Source organism: Dendrobates tinctorius, unplaced genomic scaffold (assembly GCF_039654945.1).
Source record: "Dendrobates tinctorius isolate UK_male_01 unplaced genomic scaffold, ASM3965494v1 ptg000051l, whole genome shotgun sequence".
Taxonomy (NCBI): domain Eukaryota; kingdom Metazoa; phylum Chordata; class Amphibia; order Anura; family Dendrobatidae; genus Dendrobates; species Dendrobates tinctorius.
The window spans coordinates 19,617,272-19,643,845 of record NW_027361719.1 but is presented as its reverse complement, the minus strand read 5'-3'; the positions used below and the strand labels follow the sequence as shown (position 1 = coordinate 19,643,845).

Sequence of the window (26,574 nt, the reverse complement as noted above, 5' to 3'; positions counted from 1 at the left end):
TGCGTAACTTGTATTATGAAGTTAATTAAGGTTGACAAGCTTAAGTAAGAAGAATTGATGCTTTTGGCATTCAAATGGGCACTGTAGGTGTGTTTCCTGTCCTCCTCTCACTGCAGACTTTTATTCCCCATTGACTTACATTGGGTTTCGTGTTTCGGGACGACCCCGACTTTTCCCTATAATCGGACGATCTTGCTCGACCCGACTTTTGGAAAAGTCGGGTTTCACGAAACGAAACGCGACCCTAAAAAACCAAAAGTCGCTCAACTCTATTCATGACACTTCTGGGTTCAATAATTCATTTTTAGGATTCGTGCACACCACCATAAAAATCAGACGAGTGCTATCCCTCATTTTGATGGAAAGCACTTATCTCTGTGTTATTCTATGGGGCCGTGTATGGGTCTTAATTTTTTCCTCCAACCCGATTGCATCACACCCAGCCATTCACGTCTATGGGTCCGTGAAAAATGTCAGACTGCACTTGGCTCACAGGTGTTCTTAGTCTGAGCTACCTAAGAGAGTTTGAAATGCGTTGTCTTAATCACCTGTGTGGATTCATGTTTTACATTTTAGAAATAAATTTTGGAATTTTTCGGAGCTGGAATCTTCTTCCCTTTTTCTCTAGCATTTATGAGCCCTCCACCCATGCACAAATCCAGATTACTACGATGTGTCCTCTAAGGAAAAGGCGTGTTCTTTGGGACTAGATTCTAGGTGCAACTTCTTTGCATTGTCTATAGCTAAGTTTTAGACATATGTCATGATAATGAGTGAAAAAATCAGATGCCAACAGATTACCATTGCTCTAATAAAATTGAATTAGGGTGAAAATTAGTGCAGAAAGGCTGCATTCTGCCCCTTTAATGCTCCTAAAAGAGATGTAGACTTCACAAATGATCACATAACATAAATACCCGTATCCATAGACATTTACATAGACTGCTCTAGCTAGGCTTACTGTTTTTTTTATATACAATCAAGAGCAGAAATCACGTGAATTCAACACAAATATAAAGAAAGATATAAGAAAGGATAGAGAGTGACATTATTTCCAGTAATTGTAGGTATAGTATTAAATTGCATGGAAGCCGATATAGTTGTAGGCTGTTACAAGGCAGCAGCGCCATTGTGTACAATTGTGCCATGTTATGGCATTCCGTATGTGCCCAAATGGCTCTGCATATTTTAACAAGGAATAATCCAAAATAAAGCTATTTACTGAAATAGAACTATAGTTATACAGGGTCTAACGCAAAAACCTATTTTGAAAAACATATACAATCCTAAAAATTAAGCTAATTGAATGCCTTTGCACCTTTTCAGGCTGTGTGACTCTTCAGTGAGAACAATGCTCTACACACATATATATAGCGCGTGAATAAACTGAAGTTGTTATTTCTGGAATGGCCAAATAATATTACGACCCCAGGAGTAAGAGAATACAGTGAATTCTTGTAGAAACAAGTGCATTATGATTCAGTGTAGTTGTTTATCAGGGACCCATCATTTTCTTTAATGAGGAATTCTCATCCTAAAAAACAGAAACAAAATAATACAGTAAATATTAATCAGATGTATAAATGCAATGTACAACCTACAATCTGACTATACACACTATACACTTATGCTACTCACAGGGCCGGTTTTAGACAAAGTGGGGCCTTGCACAAAAGTGGGGCAACAAATGCTAAACATATTGCACCATCACACAGAAATATTTTGGTTGCATTCATATGCGCTGAGTGCAGGACATTAAATGAGCGGGATCAACAAGATCGCAACCGGACTCTTCACCCTGGCTGAGGAAGAACGATGGGCACAGAACGTTGCTAGTAGATCAGTCTGTCCCCACACAGTATCATGTTATCAGCAGCATATCTGCAGGTTACACTGGGCATGTGCTGCTGGGAACAATGATTTCTGTTCTGGTATAAACATTCCAATCACCCTATGAACAAGCAGCAGTTTGTTAGGTCGTTGGGCAACGTTTTCACTTATGGACTCATAGATTCATAAATGCGGATGCTAAGCACACAGTATGTGACACACATATATGTTTATACATGCAGCACACACACACACGTGTATACACCGAGCACATACAGTACACACATACCTATACAAGGAGCAGATTCATGAATACACAAAGCACATACATACAGAGGCATGCATGCACATACAGAGGCATGCATACACAGGCACTTACATACAGATTTATGCATGCACAAACATACAGAGACATATATACAGATGCATGCACATACAGAGATATGAATGCACAGGCACATACATATAGATGCATGTTTACATATGCATACAGAAGCATGCATGCAAAGGCACATACAGATTTGTGTATGCACATACTGAGACATGCATGCACATACATACAGATGCATGCATGCATGGGCACATACATACAGGGGCATGTATGCACAGAGCACATACATACAGAGAGACATGCATGCACAGGCACATACATACAGACACATGCTTGCACATACATACAGAGACATTCATGCACAGGCACATACATACAGAGACTTGCAGATATATATTATACACACAATGGAATACTTACCAGTCCCCTCTTCTTCAGTTCTTCTAAACCCACACATATTACAGGACCTACGGTGACATCACAGACATATGACCAGTCACTGGTCACATGATCATGATGTCACCAAAGGTCATAATGTCACCCAGAGTGCAAGTTTGATGTTGTGACCAGTGCTGTGCATCAGAGGCCCATTTGGCACTAGAAGCCCTAGTGAAGGAGGCTGAAGAGGATGTGGTGAGACAGGGTTCGGAAAAAAGCAAAGGTGAGGAAGACCAGATGCTAGGTTGTGGTGCGGCTGCACAGTAAGGCTACATTCACACGCCGCATTTTTTTCGTGTTTTCATGGTGGTTTTAAACACGCGATTTTGCCACGAAAACGCGAAAAATAAGCATCCCATGCATTCCTAAGGGATTCTGCAACTAATGCTGCGTTTTTTTCCGCGGCGAAATTGCTTCGTGGTAAAAAACGCAAAATGCTCATTAATTTAGAGGAATTGCGGCGATCCCACACCCATAGGAATGCATTCTTCTGCTTACTTTAAGCATGTGGCTGTGCACACCATGCGAAAAGTAAGCAGAACATTTGCGGATGGTACCCACGATCCGGAGGAGGAGAGACTCTCCTCGGGGCTGTGGGTACCATATCCCTGTAAAAGATAGAATTAAAATAAAAAATATTGTTATTCTTACCTTCCGGCGTCCCGCGCAGCCTTCCCGCCACTCTCCACGCTCCCGGTCCTAGTATTCCTTTGGGAGAATGACGGCGATGACGTTGTGATCTCGCGGGAGCACGACATCTCGCGGTCATTCGCGATGACGTTGCGGGAGCGCGAAGTCTCGCGGTCTTTCGCACAAAGGATTACTGGGACCGGGAGCGTGGAGAGAGGCGGGAAGGCTGCGCGGGACGCCGGAAGGTAAGAATAACAATATTTTTATTTTTTTTTATTATTTTTTACATCCTATCTTTTACTACTGATGCTGCATAGGCAACATCAGTAGTAAAAAGTTGGTCACACTCGTCAAACACTATGTTTGACGAGTGTGACCAACCTGTCAATCAGTTCTCCAAGCGGTGCTACAGATCGCTTGGAAAACGCTAGCATTCTGCAAGCTAATTAAGCGGGAAAATCGCGTGAATTTAAATGCGATTTTTCCGCGGAATGGAATCCGGAATTCTCGCGGTAATTTCCGTGAGAGTTCCGCTATGTGTGCGCATAGCCTAAACCGTGAAATGAGTACTAATTTTTTTCACCTTTTGCTGGCCCTATATGACTCATCAAAATGGCAGCCAACTGCTCTCTGTTTTGTTGAATTCACATGGAGCAAATTTCAAAAGATCAGTATTCTGAATTTTTGTAATAATCGAGGAGATTCAATTCTACTGAATAAGTTTGTTAGTCTATTGATCACATCATAATTTAAGCTTGTTTGCTGATAATTACTGGTTGAGTAGTGCAATAGATACAGTCTACACGTAAAGACAATGATACACTAGGAACAAGCATAAGTTTGCCAACCGGACCCTCTCTCTCTATATTTTATTGTAAGATTGTATCTCACAGTAATTTCAAGTAATTGTACCCTGTACGTTTTGGTACAGTGCTGAACAAAATTATTATCATTATTATTATTATTATTATTATTATTATTATTATTATTTTTAGCATTATTGAAGTGACCAGTTATTTTTTTAAAGTAACTGTTTAACATTAAGAAAAATTATAATGAAAATATAAGATACTACTGTTATCAACACCTAAAGGTGAGCTGAGCTTCCCCTCTGTAATCATTTGATATGTGGAAGGAAATTTCTGTGCCCTTGAGCGTGATCTGAATATAATTTGGTCCCATCGTAAGATACAAGTCTTACTACTAGCCCTATGAAAACCACTGGTAGATTATTGCTGAACCTTGTGGTGAGATGAGAAAACTAGGTGCAATGACAGCTTGTCTAATACCTTATTTTAGCTGGAGGTTTCAGAAGGATAAGTAAGGGAATTACTGGAGAGAATGACATGCTTTTAGGACATTGACGTGCCAGCCGCACATGCATCCGATCTGCTGAGTAATCTACCTCTACAATTCGTACAAGTACAGTCATTTAGATTTCAATCCATTCTACCTGTTTTCATTATAGAAACATCTTTAGGTCTTCACCTCTCGTTCGAAGGTCTGGACCTCATTTATACCAAGGCTCAGGTTCTTCCTTCTTTACCCAACTAAAAAAAACAGCCAGAACAGAAGATATAAGTCAAATGAAATTATTATTTTTCTCCCCAGCAATAGAACAGATAAAGGACATTTATGGACTGATCTTGCGAGATTTGGAACACTGATTGGGTTAAGATTGCCCGAGAAGTTTCTTTCACGGCGGTTTTTTGAAGCTGATAGAATCAAACCCAATAAGTATTACACAGTAGCTCATGCTGCAGATGGAGTCAGTGTGACCGCGATACAAAGTAGCAGAAATCCCCATCAAAGCATAGAAAGTTCTGAGCGCTCACATTGACAAGTATCTGTTTCCAATTCAGGACCGGACTAGGAATGAAAATCAACCCTAGCTGTCATCTGACAGCAGTCCATGCGTGTAATTAATGAGTTGATACCCTCACAATTTACATTGGGTACGGAAAGCATTCACAGTTTCACACCCCTTTAAATTTTTCACTCTTTGTTTCTTTGCAGTCATTTGGTAAATTCAAAAAAGTTCATTTTTTTCTCATTAATGTTCTCTCTACACCCCATCTTAACTGAAAAAAACAGAAATGTAGAAATTTTTGCAAATTTATTAAAAAAGAAAAACTGAAATATCACATGGTCATAAGTATTCAGACCCTTTGCTCAGTATTGAGTAGAAGCACTCTTTTGAGCTAGTACAGTCATGAGTCTTCTTGGGAATGATGAAACAAGTTTTTCACACCTGGATTTGGGGATCCTCTGCCATTCTTCCTTGCAGATCCTCTCCAGTTCCATCAGGTTGGATGGTGAACGTTGGTGGACAGCCATTTTCAGGTCTCTCCAGAGATGTTCAATTGGGTTTAGGTCAGGGCTCTGGCTGGACCAGTCAAGAATAGTCACGGAGTTGTTCTGAAGCCACACCTTTGTTATTTTAACTGTGTGCTTAGGGTCATTGTCTTGTTGGAAGGTGAACCTTTGGCCAAGTCTGAGGTCCAGAGCACTTTGGAAGAGGTTTTCATCCAGGATATCCCTGTATTTGGCCGCATTCATGTTTCCTTCAATTGCAACCAGTCGTCCTGTCCCTGCAGCTGGAAAACACTCCCATAGCATGCTGCTGCCACCACCATGTTTCACTGTTGGAATTGTATTGGGCTGCGGGCAGGTGATGAGCAGTGCCTGGTTTTCAATGAACAGGAAAGTTGATAATTTGCTGATTTGTGGGTGTCCGACTACTAGCACTAGTACTGATTAGCAGAACAGGAAATTTGTATCCCCCAATGGATAACTTTTATCCCTGCTACAAAATGGAGCAGCAGGTCAGATACCAGGTAAAAAAAGCCAAGCTGTTGGATTGCCACTGCTCAATACGTTATCACCAGAGATATAGATAGGTGATACTTTTTTATTTTAACAGGATACCCATTTGAAGTCTGATAAACTGCCTAGACCGCGGCATTTCAGTCTATCCAAATTCTTTTATTTGACATTACAAAATGCAGTGATTTCTATTCCCAAAGCTTTCTTAATCAATGCAAAGTAATATCTAGTGGGTTTTTTTGGGCTATATTGTACCTTATTTCTTGGTTGAAAAAGGCAGTCTTCATCAGGTAGATTGATGCATTTGTAATACCCAAAGCTGTGAAACCAAGCAAAGGCACCAACTGCAGAGTGCAAGAAAGTAAAATTATTTTATAGTTTCAAATGATGTATTAATTACAATTTTTGGTTATATAAATTATAAAATATAATATGAAGAGACATTATTATTTTTCCAAAGTCAGAGTGTCTCGTTTTTTATTTTTTTTGGTTGTTATCAATGCTGGGATTCACAATCTAAATTCCCACATATCACACACACATACACACATACTTGTACATACACCCCAGTAACAGTTTTGAAAGAAGCAATTCACCATTCAGTAATAATACAAGTGTCATGGTCACGTGTGTCTGGGACGCAGATGTTTCCGCAAGGCGAACCCATGTGACACACGTGACCCTGGATACACCGCCTCCAGTGGGGCGCATTTAAATAATAAAATGTGCAGGTGGATACGCCGCCTCCACCTGGCGAATTTGGGTATTACACGTTATATACATAAAATCTGGAAACCCCGCCTCCAGTACGGCGAATTTAAATAATAAAGGGGAAACCTGGGAAACTTTAACAATGGTGGGCCCTGCGATAGGGAATGGGGGACGTGGAGACCTCCTAAACTCCCCTGAGCAAGTGTCCCTGCACTCCTCACATTCCCTAAACAGGCTCCGCACCTGTCGCCGCACGCGTACCTTAACGCCCTTGCTCACCCTGACCCTAAACCCTCACTAGGGAATGGTCGGTGCGGAGACTAATCCCACCACTGCACTAATAACACACGAGGAAAGAGACAATACAGGGGAAACACCACTTAGCTTTGCTCTGTTGCATGCGCTCCCAGCAACAGAGCCCTCCACCTGAGTGCATCTTCTCCTCCACCTGGATCCATCACCATAACAGGATCCTTCACCTTAGTGCAGCCTTGGAGCAGAGTCCACCACCAGTTGCAGCTGCTTAGTACCAGAGTCCCAAGGAAGTGTTCAGCTTCTGCCACAAAGTCGAGCATGCTTGAGTCCAGCTCAGTGGCCAAGTCCCACATGGTGAGTGCCACTCTCCATAGTCGCCACTCCACCAGCCCATGCAGACACTTCCCGCTGACACCATCACTGCGACCCCACCACGCCATGCCAGCCCTTCGTCCAGACACCATAGCAGAAACACATCCCCCCTGGCTAAGCTGCGCAGGACTCCTCACCAGCTCCATCCTTCCTCCAGGCTCTCCAAAAACAGAGTGAACACACTCTCACAATATCACAGGCCGTGATTGCACCCCCTAGCACACCTTTATAGGGTGTCACACCTGATCCCTAATTAAGTGCACAAAAACCTAAAGTGCAATACTGCTAACCACCACCGGGGACAGTCAAGACACCTTGGAACTTTCCAAAGTAAAAAAAGTTCACCCAGTGCAATTTAAAACTGTCAGATCATGACAGTACCCCCCCTTAATGAGGGGCCTCTGGACCCTCAAGACCACCCCTCATTAGGGAAACACCTACAGCGGGGACGCCCAGATCCTGAGTTCACCCCACCACTACCCGACATCTCAGGTCTATGACAAACACACCGCTGGTATTGGCAATAAAGTTCCTTTTGGAGGCACCACTCATCTCCAGAGCGCCGACCTGGGGAACGAAATTATGTATGTGTATGTTTGTTTGTTATGAGCTGATCAGGCTCCACAACACACTTCCACGATGTTTTTTGGTGGCACACATACATGCTCGTTCACACACAGGTCCGGACCTGAACGTTTATTGCATACATTCGTTTGTCATAATTGGTGAACTCATTCTGAACTAGACAGCAGAGGCGTCCCCCTGCATCACCACACTCACACCCCCGCAAATCACCAAGGGGTCACCACCCTCCAACCCTCTTCACCATGAGGTCTGCACCTCCCAGGGTTGGTTAATGGTGAGGGTTGAGATTTGTCCCTACTCCCCCGCAGCACACCTGCTGCTCACACCAGGAGGAGAGGGAACGCATATGGAGGAAATATACACTCACTGGCCGCCTCCACAAGGCCAGGAGGGGCGGCTTCTACGGTGGTATTTGAAGATTTGGCGTAAACCCCGCGGACTCTACATCAGTCTGCTCATCACTGGAACGCACCCCTTCACCTCGGGGAACACCAAGCAGCTCCGTGGGGCACCATTCCTCCCACCTGCCTTGGTACGCTCGCGTGCATGAGCAAGTCCCGCTCCCCAGCAGCGACTCTAGGGGCCTTTAGCCAGATCACAGCCGCCATTTTTTTTTTTGTTCTGGTTACCTGAGCAGAGGCCCCAGACCCTGATAACTGCTGCTGCAGCGGCTCTAACACACCTTGCCGCTCCCCACACCTCAGTGAGGCCTGGCAGCAATTACTCAGCAGTCTCCACATGGCCAAAGCTCACCAGAGAAAAAAAAAAATCTGTATGGGCTGTGATAATGTCATGGTCACGTGTGTCTGGGACGCAGATGTTTCCGCAAGGCGAACCCATGTGACACACGTGACCCTGGATACACCGCCTTCAGTGGGGCGCATTTAAATAATAAAATGTGCAGGTGGATACGCCGCCTCCACCTGGCGAATTTGGGTATTACACGTTATATACATAAAATCTGGAAACCCCGCCTCCAGTACGGTGAATTTAAATAATAAAGGGGAAACCTGGGAAACTTTAACAATGGTGGGCCCTGCGATAGGGAATGGGGGACGTGGAGACCTCCTAAACTCCCCTGAGCAAGTGTCCCTGCACTCCTCACATTCCCTAAACAAGCTCCGCACCTGTCGCCGCACGCGTACCTTAACGCCCTTGCTCACCCTGACCCTAAACCCTCACTAGGGAATGGTCGGTGCGGAGACTAATCCCACCACTGCACTAATAACACACGAGGAAAGAGACAATACAGGGGAAACACCACTTAGCTTTGCTCTGTTGCGTGCGCTCCCAGCAACAGAGCCCTCCACCTGAGTGCATCTTCTCCTCCACCTGGATCCATCACCATAACAGGATCCTTCACCTTAGTGCAGCCTTGGAGCAGAGTCCACCACCAGTTGCAGCTGCTTAGTACCAGAGTCCCAAGGAAGTGTTCAGCTTCTGCCACGAAGTCGAGCATGCTTGAGTCCAGCTCAGCGGCCAAGTCCCACATGGTGAGTGCCACTCTCCATAGTCGCCACTCCACCAGCCCATGCAGACACTTCCCGCTGACACCATCACTGCGACCCCACCACGCCATGCCAGCCCTTCGTCCAGACACCATAGCAGAAACACATCCCCCCTGGCTAAGCTGCGCAGGACTCCTCACCAGCTCCATCCTTCCTCCAGGCTCTCCAAAAACAGAGTGAACACACTCTCACAATATCACAGGCCGTGATTGCACCCCCTAGCACACCTTTATAGGGTGTCACACCTGATCCCTAATTAATTGCACAAAAACCTAAAGTGCAATACTGCTAACCACCACCGGGGACAGTCAAGACACCTTGGAACTTTCCAAAGTAAAAAAAGTTCACCCAGTGCAATTTAAAACTGTCAGATCATGACAACAAGAACCAGCAATATTTGGGAATTACCCACCATTAGGCTCTATGGTATGTGGATCATAGGAAAGGTGATGTACACATAAGGGATGGCACATGGATTTGGTGAGACTTAAACATTAGGGACAATCCTGATTGGGTACACCTTGTTGTGGTGGAATGGCTTTTACGCTTTTTTTAATCAAAATAGTGTGAACTAAGTACCCTGTGTTATTCACATGTACTATCACTAACTATTTATTTACTGCAGAGTATTTGTTCATTGTTTTTATACTAGATTTTGTATGTTAATGGCCACAGTGTGAATGTTCACCTACACATTGCAATTATACCAACAGGTACACCAGCCCATTTTTGTTCAGTTCTGCTTTAGTTCCTTGTACTTTGTACATATGATGCGTAGCCCCCCTTTTACGGTTGGATATCTTATCTATTTAGCTTTCCACAGCAGGTGTAAAACAGTCAGGTCTGACAGTGTTTTAACATGGGCATAATTTAGTGTCTATATTGTAAAGGAGTGAGAAATTGACTGACTCCCCATAAAGAGTTTTAAATTGTAATTTTTGATGTGCTCTTTGTGCAATACAGGTATGTGAGTTAGTATTATTTTGCTGTTCTGGGCTGTGGAGATCAGGCAACTGGAAAAGAATGGGTTAGCCGCTGACCAACCCAGATGATGGGAGCAGTTTCAAATGAATGAGGGGGCAGTTCCTTCCTGAGTTTAGCCCTTTGAAGTTAGTAATTAGCGAAAGAAGATGGTGACATTGCTAGACTATCATATGGTATTGTGTGCTAAGGAGGAGATCTGGATACACAGGTAGCAAGCCCTAAAAGCAAGGGCGTTGCTCTAGCCCCAAATGTTTTGCCCAGAGCCCCAGATGTCCTGGGACTGCCGCATTGAACTGTGTTGCGTGACCTGCTACTATACATATGCTCTATCTATTCATTCAGTAAATAACCCTTTATTTTTGTACCCCTGAGTAACTCCTCCCTTATGATGTTACTGGTGGATCCCGGTTTACTGTGTCACCTAGCAATAAGTGATCTGAGAGTAGAATCAAGAAAAGAGACAACACACACAGGCATACCTAGAGATTGGTTTAACTGGTGATTAGGGTTGCAGAGCAACATCTCGACCCATGGAACCCTTACAACGTGGTGGCCACATTATCTACCCTTCCCATGTATCTTTATAGGATTTTATAATAATTTAACCCTGCTGCAGTAAAATTACAAGTCTGTACGCTAAGATGGGTCTGTACACTAAGATGGGTCTGTACTAGGGCCCTGCAAATGCAAACTTACTCTATGGCATTTCAGTAACCCACAGACTAAGATCTGTGGAGTGTGTGGTTGACTATATCCAAGCACAGTGATACTGTTGTATTTAAACCAGGTATTGGTACATTTGGCAGTGTGGACAGGTGCCAAGTCCTGCTGGAAAACTACATTTCCATCTCCAAAAAGCTTGTTGGTCAAGGGAAGCATGAAGTGCTCTAAAATCTCCTGGTAGACGGCTGCACTGACTTTGGTCTTGATAAAACACAGTGGACTTATTCCAGATGATAGTTTTTATATACTGACAGATCATGAGACATTTAGATTGCACATAGGTGGACGGACTTCCTTTCACTAAGCATGTGACTAAGGCTAGTTTCGCACTAGCATTAGGAGGCGCAGCGCAGGGCCGCCGCTAAGCTGCACCCCCAGCCACGCCTCCTCTGGTCAGCTCCTCCTATGGGCGCATGACGCTGAATACAACCAGCGTGCCCTATATTTAGCGTTGGGTACGCTGGCCATGCGCTGGTATGGTTCTGTCGGTGCATGTGCCCTTTTTGCGCTGCGCCGACGTGCGCAAAATGCACCATGTTGCATTTTTGTGTGCTCCGCGCAGCGCAAAAAGGGCGCATGCGCCGGCAAAACCATACCAGCGCACAGCCAGCGTACCCAATGCTAAATATAGGGTACGCTGGTCGCATGCAGCGTCATGCGCCCATAGGAGGAGCTGACCGGAGGAGGCACGGCCGGGGGTGCAGCTTAGCGGCGGCCCTGCGCTGTGCCTCCTAACGCTAGTGTGAAACTAGCGTTGTGAAGGTGATTGCTTGCACCAGAAATTTTTATGACTTTGTAGCAAGAATGTTGAATACATATGTACATGCCAATTTTTAGTTATTTGATCCCATAAATGTAATTTTTGCTTATATTTTTCTTACTCCACTTCACCAACTTAGACTATTTAGTGCTGCTGCATCACACACAAATCAGAATACAAAAATAATTAAACACAGGTTGTAATGTAACAAAATAGGTAAAAATCCAATGAGGGGTGTTGAATACTTTCACAAGTCACTATATATTACAGTTGTATATGCATTTTCTCTGTTTAATTTTCAAATTTTAGGCTGTGTGCCCACATTGCTTTTCTTAAGCTTTTCCGCCGCGGAAATGCTTAAAAACGCATTCCCATGCAATGCTATGGGATTCCGCAGCTGCTGTGCCCATGCTGCAGATTTTCCCGCTGCGAGATCGCATAGCAGTAAAATCTGCAGCATGTTTATTATTTCTGCGGAATCGTGGCAATTCCGCCGCCATAGGATTGCATTGAAATGCTCACTTTACGCATGTGGCAATGCCCACCATGCGTAAAGTGAGCGCTTCATGTGCAGATGGTACCCAGGGTCTGGAGGAGAGCAGATTCTCCTCCATGCCCTGGGTACCATAATCCTGTTAAAAATAGAATCAAAATAAAAAATAGTGATATACTCACCTTCGGTCGACCCCCGGAGCCTTCTCGCCTCTCCGCCATGCTGCCTGCATCTTCTGTTCCCAGTGATGTATCGCACAAATCATCTGAGATGACGTAGCGGTCTCACGAGCATGACGTCACAAAGGTCCTTCGCGCAAAGCATCCCTGGGGACTGAACATACCGGGAGTACCGCTGAGGAGATCGAGGCTCTCAGAAGGTGAGAATAGCCACATTTTTTATTATTATTTTTAACATCCTATCTTTTACTACTGATGCTGCATAGGCAGCCTCAATAGTAAAAAGTTGGTCACACTTGTCAAGCACTATGTGTGACCAACCTGTCAATCCATTTTCCAAGCGATGCTTCAAATCGCTTGGAAAGCGCAAGCATTCTGCAAGCTAAAAATGCTTGTGTTTTGTGGGAAAATGCATGCGAATTCTGCATGTGTTTTACCCACGGAAGGGAGTTGCGGAAATGCTGCAGACATTTCCGCAGTATTTCTGCAACGTGGGCACTTAGCCTAAGGCTATGTGCACACATATGCAGAAAATTTCTGCATAAAAACAGGACTCCTTCCCAGAAAACGCACGTTTGTTTTCCGCGCATTTTTGCCGCGTGTCCCCAGACACATAGAAAATAGCTAGAAATGCGGAATTTTCCGCGAAATTAATGAGCATGCTGCGTTTTTTACCGCAAAGCGTTTTTTTCGCGAAAAAAAATGCATCAGTATGCACAAAAAGTGCAAAATGCATTAAAATGAATGGGAAGCTTCTTTAAGGCTGTGTGCACACGATGCGTTTTGTTAAGCATTTCCGCAGCGTTTGAGCCGGCTCAGACGCTGCAGAAACGCTTAAAAGATGCATCAAATTAATTAGCATGCGTTTTTGGCTTTTTGTGCCAATGCATGCGTCTTTAACCGCTCAGGAATCGCTTAGCGGCTAAAAACGCAGCATGCTCATTAATTTCCGCATTGCTGAGCGTTTTTAGCCATCCCCAATGATCCCAAAAATCGCGTGTCAAAAAAACGCATCAAAACCGCGTCAAAAATCGCGCAAAAAACGCGCGGAAAAAGACGCGCGATTTCTGGGAAGGGGATCCTTTTCCTGAGCGTTTAAAAACGCTAGCGTGGGCACATAGCCTTAAGCGTTTTTTGAGCGAATTCTTTTGGTAAATCCGCGGGAAAAACGCAAAAAAACCTGCTGTGTGTGAACACAGCCTTACAGTGTTGTATCTCATCTAATTAATACCTGATATATAACAGCAATTATTGCATAGATATTAACTGTGTGTGATATGTGGTCCATGGATGGAAGGGACACAAATCAATATTCCCTGTCTTTTCTAAAAATGGTGAACCTATGCAATCTTCCCCTTCACAAAGCCTTTCACATTAGCAATAAAGGGAAAGCAGCCAGCCAGACACAAGTTTATTTTCACCTGCAAGTCTCAGGTAGGAGCAAGCATCAGGAATGGGGTGGTGTTTAGGCTATTTTGTTATGTGCTACTGCTTGCTTATCACATGTAATCTGATTGAAAAATGCAGCATTTTATAGGCAGCATTTTTACTGTAAAGAGTGAAGGTTTTGGCTGCTGGAAAAAAAAGCTGAAAAAATGCCATGTATGAATGTACTCTGATTAGCAAATACTCCCAGTTACCAACAGAAGTGGTCAGCTGGAGAAATCCGGTATATTTTACTGTTGCGCTGCCGCTGCCCTGTTGCCACGCTGCCGCTGCCCTGTTGCCACGCTGCCACGCTCAATACAGTCTTCAGTTGTGGTCTATTACAGAACAGTAGAAACTGGAGAATGGCTCCTTCAGGTAAATTAAACTTAGGGGTCAAACAGATCTTTATAACTTCGGACATCAGCCGCATTTCGATCTTTGCCCAAGGTTTTGCTTTGACTGTACGTTTTACATTCACTTGCTGGACTAACAGTAACAGATAGATACCTTGAAAACAATTTTTTCCTTTATTTGTCATCGGGAACTTTATTTTTCATTTTTCTTTTTACACTTATCAGTCACAATGGTGATTGTTAGCCCTAAGCAAAATTCTGGTGTGTAGGTTTTATATTGATAATGTCATGAAGCTATTTGGAGCAGCCAGTGGCTACATAGAGGCATTGACACTGTCGAGTTGAAAAAAATGATATTCCTGTAAGCGTAAAACCTAAACAGTGCGGTTTACTTAAAAGATCACTCCAAGAAAAGTGTTAATTATATCAAAAAGTCAAATAGAAGCTCAGTTCACAAACTTGTGCCCATCTTCACTTAAGACTACAGTCACACTATCATTATTTGGTCAGTGTTTTACCTCAGTATTAGTAAGCCAAAATCTGAGCAATCAGAGGAAAAGTATAATAGAAACATGTCACCACTTCTGGATTTTTCACCCACTCCTGCTTATGAGGGCGCCAATGTGCTTCGGGCAGCATGAATCATAAGATAGGTTCTCTTTAAAACCTCTGCTTGAACTTATAGACACAGAAGAAATGGTATATAAACACAAAAGAGGTGATAATATTTTTTCTGTTGGTCCTATCCTTGGTTTTGACCTAGAAGTACTGATCCAAAATACTGACCAAAATACACAAGTGTTAATGATGTTTCTATATAACTATGAATAAAGTCTATCGGCAGTCATGTTTTTGCTTTAGGCCTAATTCACACTTTTGTTTTTGCCATACATGTGCAAATTATAGTCTACGGACCCAAATCATCAAGCAGTTTATACCAAGTGACTTTTGGTGTTTTTTCACCATTCATGAGCCATCTCTGCCAACATTTTAAAAAGTGGGAGGGGGTGTGGCCAAACACAGCTGAAAAATGAATAACAATTTATGCAAAAAACTGTGGAAATTATACCAAAATATATTGTGGTCCTTTTCTTGTGGTGCATACAACTGCTGAAAAATGCACCAAATTTATTAAGGAGTCCACGCCTATGGATGAGTTTGATACATATTCCTCCAACACATGGTTCATCAAGACTCGCATGCAAAATATCAGTTTTGATGCTTCTGGGTCCGGGTTTTTATTTTCCCTTGCAGAAACATGTTACCTTGTTCCGATTTGAGGAATGAACTCATCCGTCCAATTGAATGGGTCTATATTTCAAATGGACAGAACGAAGAGGTCATACATGTTGCATGTCTGCTTAATGTGTTAATAAAGCCAAACACTACCTTACGTGAAAACATTTCTAATGGACCTCAGTTTAAACAACATTTTCCCTCTATAGTCAAAATGCTATGATGTCTGGGTAGTCTGCACGTACCCTTTAGGATTGTGGGGTTTTTTAGATATTTTTTGAGCCAAATGCCAATTACGCAAGGAGACATATTATTTATTTATGCTTAGGAAATAGAGAAATGCCAACCATTTAAAATAATTCCCCAATTTTATTTTGGTATCATTAAAATAGTTCCAGGTACAATTCCATTGACGCATAGACTGATTAAAGGTGTTATCCACTATTAGGACAACCTTTTTTTGATCAAAATGTTTGGCCCCCATAAAATAATAAAGCCTACACTTACCTCCCGTGCTGGTGCCGCTCCCGCGGTGTTGGCACTTGTTTTCTCCTCTTGTGCAGTGTTGTGACACACGACGCCAGCACCCAATCAGCACTACCGTCAATGTCTCCGCCTTTAGATAAATCAAACATGAAGAGGAAGTTTGGGCTACAGCTGATCTTGGACTTCCTTATCTTGCGTCACGTTTCACAACACCACATGAGAGCCCCAGGGAGAGCCACTGCTTACACTGTGAAAACGCGCCAGCACGGGAGGTGAGTAAAAGCTTTTTTATTTTATTTGGGCCTAGCAAGGGGTATGAGAAAAAGCTGTCTAAGTAATGAACAGCATCTTTAAGGACAGTAGCATATCTGAAACATGTAGGGTATTACTATAATTCTTTTGCTTGAATGGAATTGTACTCGGAATGATTCTAATGATGCTGCAATAAAATTTTGAAATTATTTTATTCAAAACATTTCTCTACCACATTGAGGATTCTTAAAATCCAACAATGGGGTAAGATGGACTTATTTTTCTAGACTTATTCATATTTCCCATTCCATCTAATTCTATTTCTGGTTTTGGCTCCAAAAACTGCATAAAAAATCTGACCTCCCATTTTTCAAATTGTATGTAAAACCATCCTCAGGGCAGATGATCGTTTTCTCACCATCCAAGACAAACGGTCTGATTATGCATTTGTTTAACCGTTAATTAATTGTATATGCTTACAACTCTTTAGAATAAGGTATTGAAGGACTCGTTTAGGGAACTCTCACCCTGTTTGTTCTAAATTACTAAGGGTCCCATTTCACTTAGCGACGCATCAGTGATCCCGACAACGATACGACCTGGTAGGGATCGCTGGTGCATCGCTACATGGTCGCTAGTAAGTTGCCAGACAGGCAGATCTCTTCAGTGATGCAGCAACCATCCAGCGATCCTCGGCGGTCGTTGTGACCTTGTCACACAGCAGTTTTTCTGAATGATTCCAACCTGCGTCCCTGAGTTCTGCGTCGCCAACAAGGTCGCTCGTCTGGTCAAACACAGCGATGTACGCTGGCCTGCGGGATGCCGATGATGAAAAAAAGGCCCAGGACATTCGAGCACTATCAGCGATATCTAGCAGGGGGGCCGGTCGCCGCTGCATGCCACATGTAGCGATCTCGCTAACGATCTCGCTATGTGAGACGGGTGTGGTGCCCCCAGGGGTATGGCCACCACAGTGGCATTGCCTTCCTCCAGGGAGGGTGATGCCAGACTTGGAAGCAATGAAGGGTCTCTCTAACAGTTAATCATTTACACGCAACACATTCCCACTCCGGGCCAGCAGAGGGAGCTCTGAACCAGGATTGGAGGAGGAGCGCGCTCTGAGGGCCAGGAGGGGAAATAGTTAGTGTGAGGATGGCAACGTGTGTAGACGTGTGGAGAGAAGCTGGAGGTTGAGCTGAGGATAGAGATCCCTCCTAGAGATAGCGCATGATCTGGAGCTTGGTCTCCACGGTTGTATGGATACTGAAGGTCCTGCAACAGAAACCAGAGGAGTAGGAAGCTGTAAATGCTCTATTCCCACCTAAGACTCGGAGGCACAACAGCGACTGGTGAGCCAAGAGAGATAGAGGGCTACAGCTGTCTGCCATATGAGGTAGTTCTAAGAGAAGATAAGAAGGAGGAACTTCAGTGTAACACTGTACTGCATGTACCTCAAGCCAGCGCTAGGAAGGAGACTACACAACCCATCTGATAGATCCCTGAGTTGCTTTCAGGCTAGCCTGCTCCTGTGCCATCTGTAACCAGGACCCTGGACTGTGTTTGCTAAGTAAAGGTAAAGAAACTGCACCCTGTTGTGTCCTTGCCTTCTTCCTACAACCTCTCTGGCACTGCTACATCCTTGTGCCATACACTGCACCCTCGTCCCCAATACCTTTCTACACTGCCCTGGGACTACAGCCCTGCCTGTGGAGGGCTACAACATCACAGCTGCACAACACCATCTGTCCCAGAGGATCTGCGTGCAGTGTCGGCTTAACATCTCCCTTGCGAACACCACAGGTGGCGTCATGAATCATTCATAAAATTTATTCAACCACTCAGCCCCTTTACATGGGCGCCCAGGGCCACGGACCGGGTCACCGCTGCTGTGACATTCCCCTCTGAAGGACCGGCCTGGTACCGAGTACCCCACAGCCCTGGGAGGGTGACCCACGGGGGCTTAAGGATTTGTCATAAATTGAAAAGAGTGAGCAAAACCAGTTTTCATTTCTACTAATTCTGTATTTAAAAGATGAATAATTTATTTAAATAAAAAATACTATAAGAAATCTAGTTCAAAAGCATTCTCCTTCCTACTAAGTTAGTGAACCACATTATATATCATTTAACAAAACAATTGTACAAAAATCTAGATGTATTTTTTAACAGCTGTTTCTAAACTTTTCTGAGATTAATTGCTTGCAAAATGAAACAAGACAAAAAATCGTATACTAATCTTAGTAGCAATACAACATCACAGCCGCATCCCCAGTCTGTCCAGCACCTGATGGGTCAAACCCCAACCTCCTTACCGCACTAATAAGAGTTTTGTTTCTCCATTTCTCAGAATAATGACTTTTGTTGCTGTCTTCAGGTCTACTTTGCCTGTGTTTGTCCCAGGGGAAAGAAAGCTTTGCCCTCAATCGGATACTATACACAAGCACTTGACCTTAACTAAGCTGGAGTCTCCTGCCAGGCTATGTACTGCTGCTGATTGCCTCATTTAGAGAGGACCAATTGCACACAGAATAGCTCTCACATACAAACTGTGGAAATAATAAAAATGTGGAGGGCGGTAAACGATTTAGAACAAGTAGACTGGTCGGTGTTTTTGGTGAAGACTTATTTTTTGTGCACACAATTGTCTTATGGTCAAAAGCTGTATGGTAAATATGTTGAAAATGCATAGCGAGTGATCTGTTTCGTTGTTCCAGTTTTGGGAAATTTTAAAAGAGTAGAAAGGATAAAAGGGGTAGGTCACTGAAAACTTATTCAATACTCAAGCTGCACCAGAAAGGCCCTGACACAGTTCACGGCCTTCAAGATATCACTAGGGTTCGCTCTCAGGTATTAGCTGTGACAGCACTAAGTTTACTATCCCTGTTTCTTGTCATCACTGCGTGCATCTCATGGTGGATCAGTGGTTAGCACTGTTGCTTTGCAGCACTGGGGTTCTGAGGTCAAATCCCACCAAGGACAATATGCTATATGCAAGTACTTTGTATGTTCTCCCCATGTTTGTGTGGGTTTCTTCAGGGCTCTCCGGTTTCCTCCCACAATCTAAAGACATACTGATAGGGAATTTAGATTGTGTGCCCCGATGGGGATAGTGACGATGATGTCTGTAATGTGATGCAGAATATGTGGCACTATATAAATAAGATAAATGCGTAAATTATGGCCACGTATAGATAGTATCTAATTACTTCAAGTAGCAATCATTGTGCCAAGCTGCAGACTCAGCATAATGAACACTGTTATATAGCGCTGGAGAACTGAGATCATAGGATCCCCTTTTTGCAGCACTTCAGTTATGGTGTAATACCTCCCTGGATGAGAATTGATGAATTATGCTACTAAGATCCTCACACCGAGACAATTACAAGATACAAGAGGTAGTTGTTCAGTCAAAGCTCTTGAAGAGATTAGTCAGACTACTCAGGGATGTATCCAGGGGGAAAAGGGGTCCTGGGAAGCGTACTTTTCTTCTGGATATCATCCAAATTATGGACCTTTCACCCTGTAGTGTTAAACATACGCAATCCCAAGCACATGAGAGCGCATACAAAGGCTCGCTTTCATCTATAAGGAAGATATACACATACACAATAATGATGAAAACCAGCAATATACTACACCATGGGATGTAAATGAAAGATGGTTTTTAATTATTCCTTTATATAGTCATTATATTGGTCATTTGCTATCCCATTATACACTATTTTTAGACTGGAACAATCAGTCTTTGTACTGAACTTTGGAAAAATTCTACTAAAATTACTATTTTTTTGTATATCACTGAAATATGTTAAGGTGAAATGGAGTAAAACATGTTTTTCACCTAAAATTTTAATAGATGTTGAAAAAGAACTTAACACAGTTATGTGCTCTATTACATGTATGCTGAATGAATGTATGACATATCTACAGGTATCTCCCTATCCCCTATAGACTTGAATGGAGGGAGCTATGTACATGTATAGCCACCTCTTCATTCAGTCTAAGGCCACCTGCACACATTCAGCATTTGGTGAGTTTTTTACTTCAGTATTTTTTATCCAAAACCAGGAGTGAGTGATAAATATAGATGTGGTGATTTTTTTCTATTATACTTTTCCTCCGATTGTTCCACTCCTGATTTTCTCTCACCCAGCCAAACCAGATCTCACACTTTGCACTGATGAGGGGCAGTACCCTGAAACACAGTGTCTGCAAATTGAGATTTTGGTTTTGGCTTTTATCCCAAGTCATGTGACAAATTACGTTAGAGGGTTGATATTGACTTTTTAGGATTGCTACTTTCAATAGGTGGAACTAGAGCGGAGGTGTATCTAGGCTTTCTGCCACCTGATGCAAAAATTGGGTTCGCAAACTTAGTCATGTACCCACGAGCTGCTCTCCCTATTGCTCTCAATGTTCAGTAAAAAACTGAAAGAGGCAGGAAGAGAAGCTCGTTGTCACAGGACCATAACTAAGAAAATCGCATATGAGTGATGTGTCCATGTGATGACTACTGGAACCTGCAGAGCTGAATCCTGACATTGGAGCTTCTGAATTCTCACAACTAATGCACTGCACACTTTTAGGATTCTCCCTTGCCGATGTACAGTCATGTCAGCACAAGTATGAGATTTGTATACTTCTGGCCACATTCCGACTAGACGTGCCCGGCCTCGCTCTGTTCATTTTCATTGAGTGAGGCCACACATGTCTAGTCAGCATGTGACCGCATGTATGTAAATTACCGGCATGAGAGAATCCTGACAGCGTTCAGTGAGCACTGTGAGAATTCAGAAGTCTGCAGTCACATAGAATGCCTGCAGACTCAACACAGACCTGGACAACCCCTTTAATGTTCCTAACATGAATAAAAACATAAGAACTAGTCAGTATCACAAATAATATTTACATCCAGGTAACTTATAGATGACGTCGTCTCTGGAGTCGTTCTCCTTTTCTTCTTCTCCAGACCCCATGATGAGTTTTCTCATCCACAGCCGTCTCTGCAGACTTCCATCTTCTCCACACAATGCCCTTAAAGATAGAAGTATCATTATAATGCTCCTGAATAAAAATATCTGTGATATACTGTCGCCTCACACTATTCCCCTCACTCCTCATACTGTCTCCTTTAACATCCCACCTGTTCACCATACTGTCTCCTCATATATTTACCCCCTCACTCTCTATACTGTCTACTCACACATACCCCCGACTCCCCATACTGTGTCTGCACACATCCCATCACCCTCACTCCCCACACTGTGTCCACATACATTTTTCCCATCGTTACTCATACTGTGTCCACATACATTTACCCGTTCACACCCCTTACTGTCTGCACCCATCCCCATTCACCATACTGTGTCTGCACCCATCCCCATACTGTTTCCTCATACATGCCCACATACATACATACTCTTCATTTTGTGTCCTCAAATCTCCCCACACACATTAAATCCCCCCATCCCCACTCCGAATCCCTCACACACATTAAATGACCCCCCATCCCCACTCAATAACCCTACTCCCAAATCTCCCCACACATTTAGTACCCCCCATCCCCACTCCAAATCCCCCACATATTAACCCCCATCCCCACTGAAAGCCCCCCACACATTAACCCCCATCCCCAATCCAAGTCCCCCCACACATTAACCCCATCCCCACTCCACATCCCCCCACACATTAACCTCCATCCCCACTCCAAATCCCCCCACACATTAACCCCCATCCCCAATCATTAACCCCAATCCCCACTCCAAATCCCCCCACATATTAACCCCCATCCCCACTCCAAATCCCCCCACATATTAACCCCCATCCCCACTCCAAATCCCCCCACATATTAACCCCCATCCCCACCCCAAATACCCCCACACATTAATCCCCATCCCCACTCCAGATCCCCCCATCTCCCATCTTTGATGGTTCTTCAGCTCCAGAGTAGAGCATACTTACCACCAGCGTTCGCTCTGAGCGCCGGGGAGTGATGTCAGCAGTGTGATCACATGACCTGATCACGTTGCTGGCGTCGCTCTGACCTGGCAGTCAGAGCTTCAATTGTACTGGTGTCTGTACAGACGCCAGTACAATTGATCACTGGGAGTTAGCACGCTGCAGCTTCTCTGCGTCGGCTGTCAGTTTGACAGCCGGCACAAAGAACAGATGACTCCCAGTCCGGGGGGAGGCAGAATGCAGCCGCTGGGTAAGACACTGCGGACCTCCGCATTAGGTGGTCCGACTGCAACCCCCTGCCGGCTGTGCCCGGGGAAAAGGCCCCGGCTGCACCCCCGATATGCCTCTGAACTAGAGTTCTAGTCCTCTTCCTCTCTGAAGAGACAATTTGCATATTTCCCAGAGAAGCACTTCCAGGCTAAAAAGTCTCCAAGCTTGACATGTCACTCTCCGCAAGGAGAAACATTACCTCTTGGATTACGGTCAGGCGCCTCTTACACAGCCAAACCAATTATTAGACTTTGCACTGACAAGAGGCAGTACCCCAAAAATACAGTGTCTGCAAATTAAGATTTTGGCTTTTACCCTAAGTCATGTAGCAAAGCTCGTTAGAGGGTCGATATTGACTTTTAGTATTGCTACTTCCAATAGGTGGCACTAGAGTTCTCTGAAGAGACAGCTTGCACTACTGATTTTGTCTTACATATACTGAACTAAAATGCTGACCAAATTCGGAATGTGTGAACTTGACCTATGGCTTTTGGATGCCCGTTCTCCTGAATAATTGGTGTCTCAGAGAGAGATGTGGACAAATCTTCAATATTTCAGATAAGAATACCCCTTTTGAAGATCTGACTTAAAGCAATTTAAAAAAAATTACAGTATGTATTAGAACTGCATGAGTAGGAATCATTACATATTAAATCTGCAGGTAATTTTACTGGATTGTCTTGTTTGTAGAGGAATCGAATTATGGCAGCAGCACAGCACACAAGAGAAGCGTTATTTGTGTCATTCTCTAATATAGATATATGGTTTAAGTGGGTGAATATATACTGTAGTTTGTTTCTGATTGGCAGACTGCACTTCAGATTATTACATGTTAATTTGCATTCATTATGGGCCGGTGCAGACAACCGCTGTCTCGACATCCGAGAAAATAGGTCCAATTATGCTAATTATACTCTGATCAGAGTTTGCTCTGATTGTGATCCGATTTTCTCAGAGGTGGAGAAAAAACACATTTTATCCACCTAATCTATAATGTCAGTCCATGAAAATTGTACCACACTCGAATCTGAGTGCAGTCTGCTATCTTTTTCCATTGACCCATTGAGTTGAATGGATGAGTGCCATCTGAGTCTCATGCTGCAATTTTTTTTTCCTCTGTCTGACTCTGGCCAAGGAAAAAATCGAACATGTGAACGGCCCCATAGAATAACATGGAGATGAGTTCAATGAGTCAAAACGAGTTACACGATCGTTGCATTAGCCCTAACACCTAAACCCTTGAAACAAGAGTATGCACAGGATTAGGAAACACAAGCAAGATGGGGATTACATCTGTACATTGCAGCCTTCTGTAAACACCTTAGGTCATACCAAAAGTCATGTGGCATCCCTTGTTCAAGAGATATGGCTCATAGCATCACAATACTAGACATTTCAACCTTTTGGTCCATAGTGGTCTCATCAAAATGATCACTGCTGATATGATTCATCCTATCAATCTTGGTGGTGCAAGAGATTTGAGGTTCACCCCTTGAGCTGAATCATGATCCATGTAGGAGAAGACCATTTGGCAATTCTACTTGTGTGTAGTGTTTTTAGGCTATGTGCACACGTTGCGGATTCTGCTGCGTTTCCGCAGCGGTTTTGGCCCTGCGGAAAAGCAGCAGTTCCGCAGATATGGTACAGTACCATGTTATTTCAAACCTGCGTTTTTTTCCGCGCGGTTTTGCTGCGGTTTACAAACCGCAGCATGTCAATCGTTTGGGCGGATTCCGCAGTGGTTTCACACCTTTAACATAGTAGAGGTGTGAAACCGCAGGGCAAAATCGCAGGCTAATCCGCAAGAAAACCGAAGGTCACTTTACCTGCGGATCCGCGCGGAAAAACCAGCAGGTGAATCTGCAGCGTGTGCACATAGCCTAACATCTACTACATAAAACAAAATCTCCTGTGAAATTGGTTTACTTTGTGACACCTCCATTGCATCTGCTAAATGACATTGAGATATGTAAAGAGCATGTATCATTACGTAGGTGGTTTAACGAGAGAGTGGGCCACCTATTGAAATGTCTCTTCAATCATCAATGTCAGCTTCAATCTCCCATATCAATAGATGAAAACTCAGCAGCTGCCTTTGCTGTAATATACTGTGAATCATTAAGAAGTACTTAGAATTGTCACTATGTACAGATATTCCAAAAACCTTCTCTGAAAACGGTACTTTCTACACTGCCGACTATTCGCTTTGAAGGTAACAGGAAAAGTAAGAAAAGTGCAGGACTTACTCCCGGATGCTTCTTCATCTGCTTTGAGAATGCTGAAAATCTGGACCACATTCTGTCCCAGGAAGTTTTCTGTCCTGTTCTGCAAACTTGTGCAAGGTCCCAGCATACGTCTTGGCTCAGAGTCCTATTTAAGGAGGGGGTGACAACTGAGGGTGGGTGTACACAATATATCTGCAGCTCTCCTCTCTGTAAAGCCCACTCCTACACCTCTTAACATAATTTTGTGTAATGAGGCTGTAGAGGATGTAATTGAATTATTTCTCTCATTTCCATCATAGTGCTCATTGCCCCTGGTATTCCAGTTTCTATTGATCTCTTCTTTTTTTAGCGACCATTATTTATTTTTGCGGAGTTTCTTTAAATGATTGAATGAGTGATGTAGTAAATGACATTACGTTTTCTCGGGGCATATGCTTGCGCCATTTCATTCAATGATTTAAAAAAGACAATTAGCAGTGGAAAAATAATGGAGATAAATTAAAATGCAGCCCTCCATTAATCATGCCTAATTATGAGTGTTGTATCTTACTGACCCTTTCTGTTCTTTAGAAAAAACAAGGGTCTGATTCATTATTGCCATTTGTGCTTTTTTGTCTAGTTTTTAATTTTTATTTTTTCCTTTTGTGCCTTTTTCTTCATCAAAATCTATTTTTTATTTGTTCTCCTTTTTTTTTGTTTATGTTTGCCGTTGTGGATGGGTTTGGGGATTCCAGATGTTTTCAGCGGATTCATCAAATGCAAAATATGGGAGCAAAATTAAAAGAGTTTCAAATGATTTTATGAGGAGAACAAAGAACCCAGCATATTAGGCGCACACCCAAGACAATAGAGGAACCGTATATGAAAAAATGTATATAAATTTTATTGAAAGACAGAAAAAAAAAACAAAAAACACAATAAAAGCATTTAAAAAGCAAAGCACACCCCCAAATGTCCCAAGTAAATCTAACAATAAGTACTAATAGACAGAAACCACATGGTTGAAAAAACAAGATGTTAGCCTAAATGTACATAATAATACATAAGACATGACCCAATGACCCCAAATCTGGGCGTCCCCAGAAAAACAATAACATACAAACGCTCACTCAGAAAAAAACAGGAGGCCCCGTAAGTGGCCCTGTAAGGGAATGAGATGAACATCCACTATAGGGATAAGAGAAAATAATATACCAACACTCACTCCAAGAGACCTAATGAAGGCCAAAGGGCACTGTAGGTAACCCTGGTAGAGAGGGAGCAAAAAACCATTCACTATAAGGATAGGGAGGAGGGATGAACTGGAGGAAAATGCAGGAGGCAGAAATTATATGACAAAATATATAAATGGGAAAAGTGGAATCACCATAGAGAGCAGTTCAGCATGGAGCGTCAGGGGTCAGGCCGTCAGAGGAAGATAGTCCCGGCACAAGGGCTGTGTGGGGAGCCCCACGCGTCTCTGACTTCCCCTGACGAAGCTGCACCCAGCAGCAATACGCGTGGGGTCCCCATACTGTCCTTATCCTGGGGTATGTGCAGACGATCAGAAAATGCTGCTTGTTGGATGCTGCATACTTGTGCAGCGTCCAATCTGCAGCGTCTGGCTGTTTCATCATAGTGGATGGGATTTTAAAAAATCCCACGCCCACTATGCGTCCAGAAACGCATAAGGGCTCACCCGCAGAGACAGACATATACGGGATGTCTTTCCAGACAGCAGCATGGCAATTTGTCTTGCAGA

General features: G+C 43.4%; 1 long non-coding RNA gene across 2 annotated transcripts; it reads right to left on the bottom strand.

Annotated features, from left to right (window-relative positions):
• Positions 1-828: 828 nt before the first annotated feature.
• Positions 829-24,949, bottom strand: LOC141091318 (uncharacterized). Of its 2 annotated transcripts, none has more exons than XR_012232488.1 (4): positions 24,855-24,949; positions 6,311-6,399; positions 4,683-4,779; positions 829-1,534 (listed from the first exon to the last, which is right to left on the bottom strand). It is a non-coding gene; the product is annotated as an uncharacterized lncRNA (long non-coding RNA). The 2 variants fall into 2 exon arrangements; XR_012232487.1 differs by lacking the exon at positions 24,855-24,949 and adding an exon at positions 18,693-18,821.
• Positions 24,950-26,574: the final 1,625 nt, after the last annotated feature.